We start from the raw sequence: 12,121 nt of genomic DNA on the forward strand, positions 1-12,121 counted from the left end.
CACTAGTTTAAGCCTTTTGTTTAATTTATGAAATTAACGCCTAGAATAACTTATACTAAGGGTTAAAATATTAGCTTGCTACCCCTTTTTAGCGCCATTGCAACCCCCTTGTTGTACTCTACATCATAGTTAAGTATGTTAAGATTGTCCTTTCATTTGAAATGTTGATAATTTCCATTTCTATAAGTCAGTGAAAATCAAATAATCATAGAAAATTAACAAATTTACTATGACGACGATCATCCAGGAAAAACTTGGTAATCACTTTTAATTGTAATCACTTATCTATGAACATACTTTTCAATAACTACTACATATCGTCCTGATTACAATGAAGTAGTCTAATAATGCCTTTTAAGAATGTGTAATATAAATACTTTCTAATTAATTAGTAAAAAGCTGTTTTTTATACAATTTAAATAGACTTATTTTTATACAGTGCACTCGCGGTAACGTGAACACCGTCTAACGTGAACACCGCCTAACGTGAACAAGATGTTTTTTACATTGACTACTCTGTAACGTGAACAAACACAGAAAGCTCTATAACGTGAACAATTTTTTTTCACAATATATGTTTTCTAAGCATGTAGACAACATTGAAATACATTCATTAAATTCGAATTTTAAAATTTTGGGAATCTCCTTATATAAATGAATGTATATCCCCTAAATTATTTTGTTTATATGGCAAAGAAATTTGAAGTTATGAGTGTAAAAAAATCTAAATGTTTGCAGTTAAAAGAAAAGGCAGACATTTTAGATAGTTTGCAAAGAGGAACAAGTGTGACTAGTTTATCAAAAAAGTATAATGTCGCTAAGTCAACAATATGCAGTATTAAAAAGAAACAAGAAAGACGTTATAGTCGGGCGACGCCGACCATATATTACCCTACACCTGTATACGAATAAAATGTGATGTGGTTTTCATAATAAAGCATTTAAGTTGAATTGTACCTTGCCTCAGATATACTAAAGCCATTTACAGTTTAATAAAACTGTGGATATTTAAGTAAAATTTTGATGGGGCTTTTTAGAGGGGCTAAGGGTCAAATGAGGCCCTATAATTAAAAATTTTATCAGGGTCATCAAGACTAGTATAGAACTTGGTTTTGCAGCTTTTTGTCGAGATACGAGTATATTAAGCATAATTATGAACTTAAAAGCCCTATTTGGCGGGTTCAATTCTATGGGGCCTAGGTGAAATAATGGACCGATGTTAACCATTTTCAATAGGCTTTGTCAACAGTACCATAAAAGATCATGTGCCAAATTTCATTGAATTATCTCCAAAATTTCGACCTGTAGTTTGATTACAATGTTTACAACCCTTTTTGGGGGGTACAGTTGTATGGGGGCTAGGTGAAATAATGGACCGATCTTAACCATTTTCAATAAGGTTTGTCCCTGGGACAATAGAAGATCATGTACCAAATTTCATTCAATTATCTTCAAAATTGCGGCCTGTAGTTTGATTACAAGGTTTACATGGACGGACGGACAGACGGACATAGCTAAACCGCACATACCAAGGACCGGGAAAAAGACAAACTTTAAAATCATCAGAACTTCCAGTTAATGAAAAAACTCTTTACCGTTGGTTCCTCCGAATGCGTGATAGGAATTGGCCTGTAAGTGGTTTAATGTTAAAGGAAATGGATTTTAATAAAATTTTAGTTTTATATTATAATAATATAAATAATAATAAAAGAATATCACGCTCAAGTGTGTAAAATACAGATTTATAAATTAAAATTTCATATTTTTTTCATGAAATTTGACAATCGCTAACGTGAACAATTTCGCTAACATGAACTCCCTTGGTTTTAATTAGTTCACGTTACCGCAAGTGCACTGTAATTACTTAAAATTATACTTGCTAATGAAAGTTTTTGCTGGGTAGGTAGTTAATTTAATGTAATTTTCGGAAATTATGAATCTATACTTTCGGAATTCGTTTCACATTTTACTTATTAGTTTTATGCTGAATTGTATAATTATATATCGTAATATAACATCAGGGTAATTCAGGATGATTCAAAAGATAACTGTAATGGGACTTGAGTCAATTATAGATCGAATTCTTCAGAATGTGAGAGATGATAAGAAAGTAATTTTTTAAGTAATTTTTGTTGAATTTTACCTTAATTTTTATGCGATTTATTGACAAAAAGCGGGTTTCTTTAAAATAGTTTGTAGAGGAACTATAGCTTATTGTGGACCGATTCTCATAAAATTTATTAAGGAGATTTTGGTTTTTAGAAAACTTATATATATCGAAGTTTCTATATATTGGCATTTTCTTTAGATGACCTTATATAGGGAATAGAGTCGAACGTAGTCCGATTTTCATAATACTTTTTATGTTTAATTGACATATTATTTAATAATAAAGTATCGGAGAGATTTTTAGGGGGACTAGATGGAAGCATGAACCAATATTCTCCATTTTAAAGATTTTAAATTGAAGGGTGTTCGCAATTCGCTGCAGACAAATATAATACTCTCACTTTTTTCATTGGTAAAAATGGTGCTAAACGGATCGTATTTCAAAAGTATTTTTCACCACAAAATATTTCTTAATAAAAAGGGTTGTTGTTGGCTTGATTATTATTACAAGACATTATCCTAGAAAACTTAACTACACAAAAATATGATTAACACAATGAATATGCGAAATTAAAAACAAAACGCATTATTATCAAATTACATAAATTCTGTTCGATTTTAAAGAAAAACGTGCTGAAATATTTAAAACGATCATGTCAAAGCCCACTTTCATTTATAAATTTTCTCAGAATCCTAATTATAAAATTTATAAAAGATCTTTATTTAGCTCATTCGTTATCAAATAGATTCGAAACATTTGATAAGATCAAAATAGGGTTCTTGAGACTTAAATAATGTATGTAGTTAAGAAACTATATATCCTAGTCTAGCTTAAGCTATATGTAATTCCCTTTCTGTATTCCAATAATACTGGATTTAAAACAGGTTTGAATCCATTTAAACATGAATCAAAATATTCAAAATTCGTAAATAGAGTCAGTTTAATAAGTATATACCCCACGATATATTTGAAATTACCAATATGTATACGACTATGTATTCAAAAAAAAAAACTTTTTCATTAAGTCATTTAATAGATTTTAATAAAGTATAGGATGTTGATATTACAATGACTACATAAATATAATGTTCAAAAAGGATAATAATGTTCAGTTAATTGATTAAATGTCTATATACGCTTACTTTTGCGAACAAAAGTCAAAATGAAATTATGAATTAGAAAAAAATGTCAAAGAAAAATAAAACAAACCGTGCAAATGAAAATGATGAATGACTTTAGCAAATGCAAAGAAAGGGTTAAATTAATATTGATTACAAAATGAATAAATGAAATTAATATATTTGCGATACTGCGAATATTTTAATCATAAAGCAACCACCACCTACAAACTGCCTCCTCCTCCACTGGCAGCAAATACTTATTCATTTGACAATCAATCTAATGACAAAGTTATTTTTTTCATAGTTTTTTCCGGAAACATTAAACTCAAATATCAACATAAATACACACGTAACGGCTTTACTTGCCACACACTCACACTCCTTTATAAACACTATTGTTTTCTAAATACACTTGCAACTAGGACTTACTATCAACACTCACAGCACACCCTTGTTAAGTAAATATTTTGAAAACTTGCATAATGAACATTTTTTATAGTTTTTCTTAGTGTATTTTTTATACAAAAAAAAAAAACTATTTTATTTTTTTATTATTTTTTATTTATTCTGCAATTTTTTATTTCAATGAGTTGTTTACACTGCAGCAAATAAGAAACATTCAAGTTTTCAGTTAAACGTTTTTGAATCTCATCACAATTGTTGTCAGTATATTGTGATAGTTGGTAATGGTTGTCCTTCATCTATGGCATACAATTTCAATAGAAAACTATCAAATGTTTACTTTAAAAGTGTTCTAAATCTGGATTTGTTTAAACTTTTTTAAAATAATTAAAAAAAATATATTTCATAGGCTTAATTAAAATAAAACCCCTTAAAAATTAAACAAAATTGTAATAAAGAAATGATTTGTGCATCAATAAAAATTATAAAATAAGTCTTAGAATTGACTTAATACACTTTCATAATAATCTCTTTATATGTAATTTTTAATACAGCTCTACTGTTTCATTTCCTTTCCTTTTCAATAACATATGATAAATATTCAATACCAATTTTCTTATGTTTTTAAATGTATTTTTTACCATTCGAACTACATATTTGTTTTACGGCCACAACAAATATTTACTCGAAATACATAGAAAAATAAAAAACAAAAATACATAAAACTTGTACAATTTGATGAACATGTTGGAAATTTTATTTGCAATATTTGTTTTGTATCGCAAATACTACATGGAGTAATTTTCCTTTGTGTCCAGTTAGTTTTTTTTAATGGACATGTTTCCATTTCTTTTCCTTGTTTAAATGTTTTTTTTTCTCTTGTTTGTTGGAAAAAAAAGGACATTTTTTAAATTTGAAATTATTTGTTTCAATTCTTGATTGCAAGGTATATAAGTGTATGTGTTTGGAATTAAAAATGAACTTTATTGCAAGTTGATAAATAAAAGATTTTAAATATAGAAAAACTTTATATTTGAACAAAAGAAACAAATCAATTTGAAACTCAGAGGACAACATCTGTAGTATTAGCTTTCACAACACGGTTCCAGATTTTTTTAACATTACCGAAAACTTCGGAAAAATACCAAAATGTTTTCCTATTTTAAACATTTAAGAAAAAAGTTAATAAAAACTTCCTTCAACGAGAGCTTGAAAATTTCCACAAATAATCTCTATGAATATGGATTTAGTACTAAAATAGACAATATCTGTACCTAGCCCCTATAAAATGTCCTACGACCCATATAACCCCAATATGTTTACTTGATAACATAATCGTTTATTTATCAACCATAAATAGTTTTTTAATTTATACTACATATTAAGACAAAATTCAGGATGCATTTGGTATTTGGTTATTCGTATTCTAGCCTTTCAGTCTAGAGGTCGTGAGTTCGATCATCGCCAGAAATTTTTAGTGAAGAAGCTCGTAACAGGCATAAGTGTATTTCTGCGGATCTGATGCAACATACAACCTCCTTTGAAAGTAACTTCCTCATATTTGGTAGATTTTGGTCCAATTGAAAGCCCCATAAAAGGTCTCTTCCGAAAATCACTCCGATGTTTATATTACAATTATAATTATACAATTATAATAAACTAGCTATACCCAGTGTGCTTTGCTACCCGAAAAGCAATATAAATAATAATCTCTTTAACTTTCATATTTACTTTTCATGGGAGAAACCACTATCATTATACACATTTTTAACTTTGTATAAAATTATTGCTAGTCCACTATTTTATTCGCCAAATGTTAACATGAATGACAAAGTTGTTCGTGCAAAATTTGAGAATTCCTGCTCCAATGATATCCCACATAAATATATTAGAATTTTTTTTATTTAATTCATATGAGAGGTGCTACGCCTCCTGTTGCTAATTCGCCAATTTATTACCTAAATGTTGACATGGATGACATAGTTGTTCGTGCAAAATTTAAAAATTTTAGAACTAAGCGTTTTCCAGATATTCACATTTTTTAATTTAATTCATATGGGAGGTGTCACGCTCCCTATTTCTAGTCCTCCCATTTTTCCTTCAAATTGTTTATACGGATTTCAATGTTGCCCTACAAACTTTTAGGATTCTAGCTCTTATACTTTCCCAGATATACGATTTTTTTTATTTTATTCATATGTGAGGTGCCACGCCCCTATTTCTAATTGTCCATACAAATTTTGAGGACTCTAGTTGTACCATATTCCAAGATATTCGAATTTTAAGATTAAGACTAAAAAGATTGATCCATAAAGATCTATGACCATGTACATAAATGTAATCAGATTTTGAATAGCTGGTAGGGAACTGAGGATCTTTTTAAAATACATATTTTTTATTTTTCCCGTATTTAATGTATTAATGCGCATAGTTTGAGAGGTATTCCTGCAAAAATAATGGTCCACGAGACATCCTATTAAACATGTATCTCAGATCAGTGCTATCACACGAATTCAACACACATATGGATCCTTCTAAATAAACAAAATCATTAACAGAAAACTAACATATACATTAAATAAATATATAAAAAATCTATTCATACGCACATCATTAGCATATTCCTATAAATTTAGCATATGACCAAATAAAATTTCTAGCAACATTGTGAGAAACTCATTCATCTTAATAATTACGAGCTTATAACAAAGAATGATGTGTTTAGTACGTTTAAAGTTGGTATGACCATCAGCAGCACCATCGTCTACATCGTCATTAGGTCCGGTATTAAAATCACCATTATTTTGTACTACTCGTATGCATGGAACACATAAATAAGTATGAATTTTGAGAGGAAACAGTTTTGCATAAATGAGGGTGGAAATCGTGCACAAACGCATAAATTCAAACACCCATTACTCACATACATACCAGCGGTAACGCTTAACGGGGCTTTATTTTATAGGCCTTATGAAAATAATTGCTCTCTTTTTTTTTAATGACGATACTCCTTTTGACTTCATTTCTTTTAAACTAAAATTGTTTTATTTCGATCTTTCTAAATCGTTATACCTAATATTTCTTAGAACATTAAAAATACTTCTCCAAAGTCCTTTAAAAGAACATATTTTGCAGGTCTGAACTATACTCTAGTTTCTGGACTAAATAAAGCATTATCTATTGTCTGAACTATATTTTTGCCTATAGGGTGAACTATAGTATAATATCTGGCGTATATTCTAGACGATATTTTAGTCTATATTCTGGACTACAGTCCCGACAAAAGTGTAGACAATAAGCTATCATAGTCAAGTGTCTGTACTAATATCTGGTCAATAGTCTGGACAATAGTCTATAGTTTTGGCAGAAGTCTGGAAAAAGTCTAGTCTATAGTCTGGACTGGACTTAAGTTATAAAGACTATACAGTCTGAACTATTGTCTAGTGTCTTATACAATAGTAAAGCCATTAGTCTTAGTTATCGTCTGGACTATAGTTAGGAGAATAGTTTAGTCTATAGTCTAGAGAACAGGTTAGTTTATAATCTGGACTAAGGTCTAGAGTCTGGACTAAAGCCTGGACAATAGTCTAGTCTATAGTCGGTACTATAATATTGGTAATTGTTTGTACACGTTTATAGAGAATATGGCAGGAATGCAGTAGAACTTTGAATCTTAATGTCAATAAAATAAGGCCTTTCGGAAGGCCCTTTATATTCTTTCCCTTAAGGCTTGGATATAGTAATAAATACATATACATACGTACGAATGTGAATTTGTCGTAAATAAATATAAAATAGCAAATGACAGAAACCTTAACAAATTGTTAAATAAATTCAATGATATGGAAACTGAAATTCGGACAGTCAAAGAAAAAGCACGTTTTGAATATTTCTTTCGTTAGTTTTCCAAAAAAATGTTCTTTGTTCTCCTGATGATGCCACACGAACGAACGAACAAGGGGGAGGATAACAATCCACACACTTGCATTAAAACTATTTAGCATGTGCGTGCGTGTGAGGTGTTGTTTCAAAGTGAGTCCGAAAAAAATGACCAGTTATAATTACCGAAAAAAGTTCCAATGTCTGCTGCTCATTAGTTGGATTTTTAAGCAGTATCCTTTTAATTTTGCAAGTGAAATATACAAAAAACAGTAAAAACAAATAGATTTTGATTTCGAACTATTGGTTTTGAATTACGAAAATTAAAATTTACTTTTGCTGGATTTTAGTCTTGATCTGCCTAAATATTATGATTCTATCCAGTGTGTGTGTATGTGAGTGAGTGTGTTTCATTATTAATCCTGTACACGTTTCATGTTTAATGCTGAATAATTTTTATTTGCAATTTTTTTCTGGTTTTTCCCTTCAAAATGAAAATGCATGTAGTTTTTTTGTAGTAATTTCTCTTACACTTTGATGTTTAATTTGTTGTAGTATGTGTTTTTGTTTTTAACCCCTCTTTTGTTGTTGTTATTACTGCCAACACTGCTGTTGTTTTTGTTGTTGTTAACCTTTGAACTCTAAATAAATACATATTTTCTCAATCTGCACCAAGTAATTTTACATCTTAATTATGCCGCTTTCGTTATTCTGGTCATTCTAATCATTAGTGCAATTTTTTCTGGTTTATTCGTGTGTATGACAGACTCAGTTTTGTTGCTTTTTTTGCAGGAAATTGTCCTGTAATTGTGCATCTCTGTTTACTGATGTGTAAAATGTAAACGTGCGGAGTTTTCTTTTCTTGAGGTTTTGAGTTTTAATCATGTGTAACTCAATATTTTTGGTTAAAATAATTATCGAAAAGTACTGAATATGAAACATTTATGGGTCTCAAAAATTACATACATAATTTTTAACTCTATCATATGATATCGCCTCAATTGTTTACCAATACAGGGCCATCCGTGTAACAAAAGATCCCGTCGTGGTTTTTCTCTAATTGTATAACCGATTCCTATTGTGTATAACCGTAAATGTGAGTACTAACATGGCCAATGCACCTTGGGATTATAGAAGCGTAAGTTAGAATTGGTTTTATTACGTTTTTATAAAGCCAGTGTGTCAGAAGTAGTTGCACTGAGATCTCATATCGAGCATATAAATCTGGTACATAGCACCCAGCATTGATATGCTTAGTTGGTTCAAGGATTACAAGTATCGATCTGTTCAAGAATCCATCCCTCTGGTCATGTTACCTAAATGAAGGGCCCCCCACATTGGTGGTATTGCAATCCCGGTAAAAAGATGTACTGCCACTACCTGTCTGCCGGAACTATATACTAGTGATGATCAATTTGATGATATCGATTTTTGATGGGATTTAGAAGTGATTTTTATGTTTATCTCTTATGGTTTTCGAGAAAAACGCACTTTTATGTTTTCATTCAAATTGTCGATTTTTGATTCGATTTGGAAGTGATCACAGATTATCTTTGTTTTTGCTCTATCTCTTAAATTTTTAGTGAAAAATTGAGTTTTTAGTGAAAAATTAAATTTTTAGTGAAAATTAGAATTTCTAGTGAAATATAACATTTTAGTGAAAAATTTAACGTTTAGTGAAAAATTGAATTTTTAGTGAAAATATTAATTTTTAGTGCAAATTTGAATTTTTAGTAAAAAATTGAATTTATTGTGAAAAAAATTTTTTTTTATGAAAAATTTAATACATCATTTTTAAAAATATGAAAATGCATCAATTTCCATTTTCATTGACGTCATTTCCATATTTATTGACACCATTTCCACAATGGAAATTTTGCTGAGCCATCCAGCTCAGCAAAAATTTGCTGGGTTGACACACAAACACGTACATTTCTAATCGGACAATTTTGCTGAGATACCCCGCCTCTCAGTTGCTTTGCTGAGTTCATATAAATATAATAACTTTTCAATTTTATAGGTAATTTTTAATTGGAAAATTGGTTTTTGTCTAGACTAAATGACACATAACAGTGGCGACCCCATCTGTTGAAAATTAAAATTTCACCTCTAAACTGGTGAGTTTTGTTTGTAACAAAACTGTGCTAAACAAAAGGGGCAAACTAATATAGTAAAGACACAAACCTTAAAAGAATTAAACATAAAATCAGTGTTGCCAGAAAAATGTTGACTCATGTCTCCAATCTTAAGCTTGTTGTCCCCAAAAAATCGTCATTTTTAAATTGAATTCCCTTTAATTTGATTCCAAATAGGTCCCCGGAATACATAAATAAAGTTAAAACAGCCATATGCATGGCTTTTTAAGCAGAAATCGTAAACATGATGAAATTTTTAGAGGTTGTTTTTTCTATTTATGTCTATTTATGAAAGGTTTTTTTTTGATTTTAAATAGGAGAAGCATGTCTGACAGAATTATTTGGATACCGAAGATATCTGGGGTCTTCAGAAAATTTCAACAGTCGCACAACCGGACATGGCAAAGATAACATTTAACAAAAAAGATTTGAATAATGATTAATTAAAGACCTATTCCGAATATCTTCCTGATGTTTATATCAACAGTGTTAGAAAAACTACGTTTGCTACCAAGAATTATATTATTAAATTTCCCTTTTTCCCACCCATGCTTACATAAAAAGGCCTGTAGACGATTTTCCGTCGAATGCTTTTTAGAAGATTTTAAAAAATTATTTTAATAATCATATTGACTTATTCATTAGAATTTATAAAAATTGTATGAAGCAAATTTTCATACAAAATTTGATACATAATCCTTTGATAAATGTACATGAATCCTTTTAGTATTAGAAATAGAGTCCTCCTAGAATATCTCTTGCGAAAAGGCAATGATATATTAATATCTCATCTTTATAATACGTAAATATGGCTTTAGAAGGCCCACAAATCGAAGTCCTAGAATTTTTTCCCGCAGCTTGTGCCTTTTTTCTGAATGACGTAATTTTTTTCGCATTATAGCATTTCTACCTAGAACTGCTACATAAAGTAGCAATGCTACTAAATTTTTGATTGTTGAAAAATATAATAAAATTTGTTGCTACTTCAAGAAAATATTTACTGCTACTATTTGAAGTATTGAAATGCTACATAAAAATATTGTAATACCAATGACTCTACTGCTATCAAAAATTTTATTTTTTTGCTACATCTATAACTACTGCTACCAAAATCGAAAGGTAGCAGTATTAATAGTAAATGATTTGCTGCTAGTAATTTTTCATTACTACTACTACTTGTAGTCTAGTTTTTAAACACTGTATATCAATATGGATAATTTTTAAAAAATTTTGAACAAAAAATGCAATTTCGAATATATGTACGTTTTTTGCATTAAGTTCTCCAAAATACTCAAATTCGTTACGTTTTATCGTAGTCCAAAATTTATGTGCATATGTATGTATATTTTCGAAGAATGAAGTGTAATATAGCATAATTTCTAAACTACATATACTAGACTATAGACTAAATAGACTAGAACAGATAGACTAGACTATAGACTAGACTATAGACTAGACTATAGACTAGACTATAGACTAGACTATAGACTAGACTATAGACTAGACTATAGACTAGACTATAGACTAGACTATAGACTAGACTATAGACTAGACTATAGACTAGACTATAGACTAGACTATAGACTAGACTATAGACTAGACTATAGACTAGACTATAGACTAGACTATAGACTAGACTATAGACTAGACTATAGACTAGACTATAGACTAGACTATAGACTAGACTATAGACTAGACTATAGACTAGACTATAGACTAGACTATAGACTAGACTATAGACTAGACTATAGACTAGACTATAGACTAGACTATAGACTAGACTATAGACTAGACTATAGACTAGACTATAGACTAGACTATAGACTAGACTATAGACTAGACTATAGACTAGACTATAGACTATAGACTAGACTATAGACTAGACTATAGACTAGACTATAGACTAGACTATAGACTAGACTATAGACTAGACTATAGACTAGACTATAGACTAGACTATAGACTAGACTATAGACTAGACTATAGACTAGACTATAGACTAGACTATATGCTAGAGTATAGACTAGACTATACGCTAGACTATAGACTAGACTAGACTAGACTAGACTAGACTATACGCTAGACTATAGACTAGACTATACGCTAGACTATAGACTAGACTATACGCTAGACTATAGACTAGACTATAGACTAGACTATACGCTAGACTATAGACTAGACTATAGACTAGACTATACGCTAGACTGTAGACTAGACTATAGACTAGACTATAGACTAGACTATAGACTAGACTATAGACTAGACTATAGACTAGACTATAGACTAGACTATAGACTAGACTATAGACTAGACTATAGACTAGACTATAGACTAGACTATATGCTAGAGTATAGACTAGACTATACGCTAGACTATAGACTAGACTAGACTAGACTATACGCTAGACTATAGACTAGACTATACGCTAGACTATAGACTAGACTATAGACTAGACTATACGCTAGACTATAGAC

This window comes from Lucilia sericata, unplaced genomic scaffold (assembly GCF_015586225.1).
Source record: "Lucilia sericata isolate MDLA Ls3-8-SP2 unplaced genomic scaffold, ASM1558622v1 Contig002201F_arrow, whole genome shotgun sequence".
NCBI classification, from domain to species: domain Eukaryota; kingdom Metazoa; phylum Arthropoda; class Insecta; order Diptera; family Calliphoridae; genus Lucilia; species Lucilia sericata.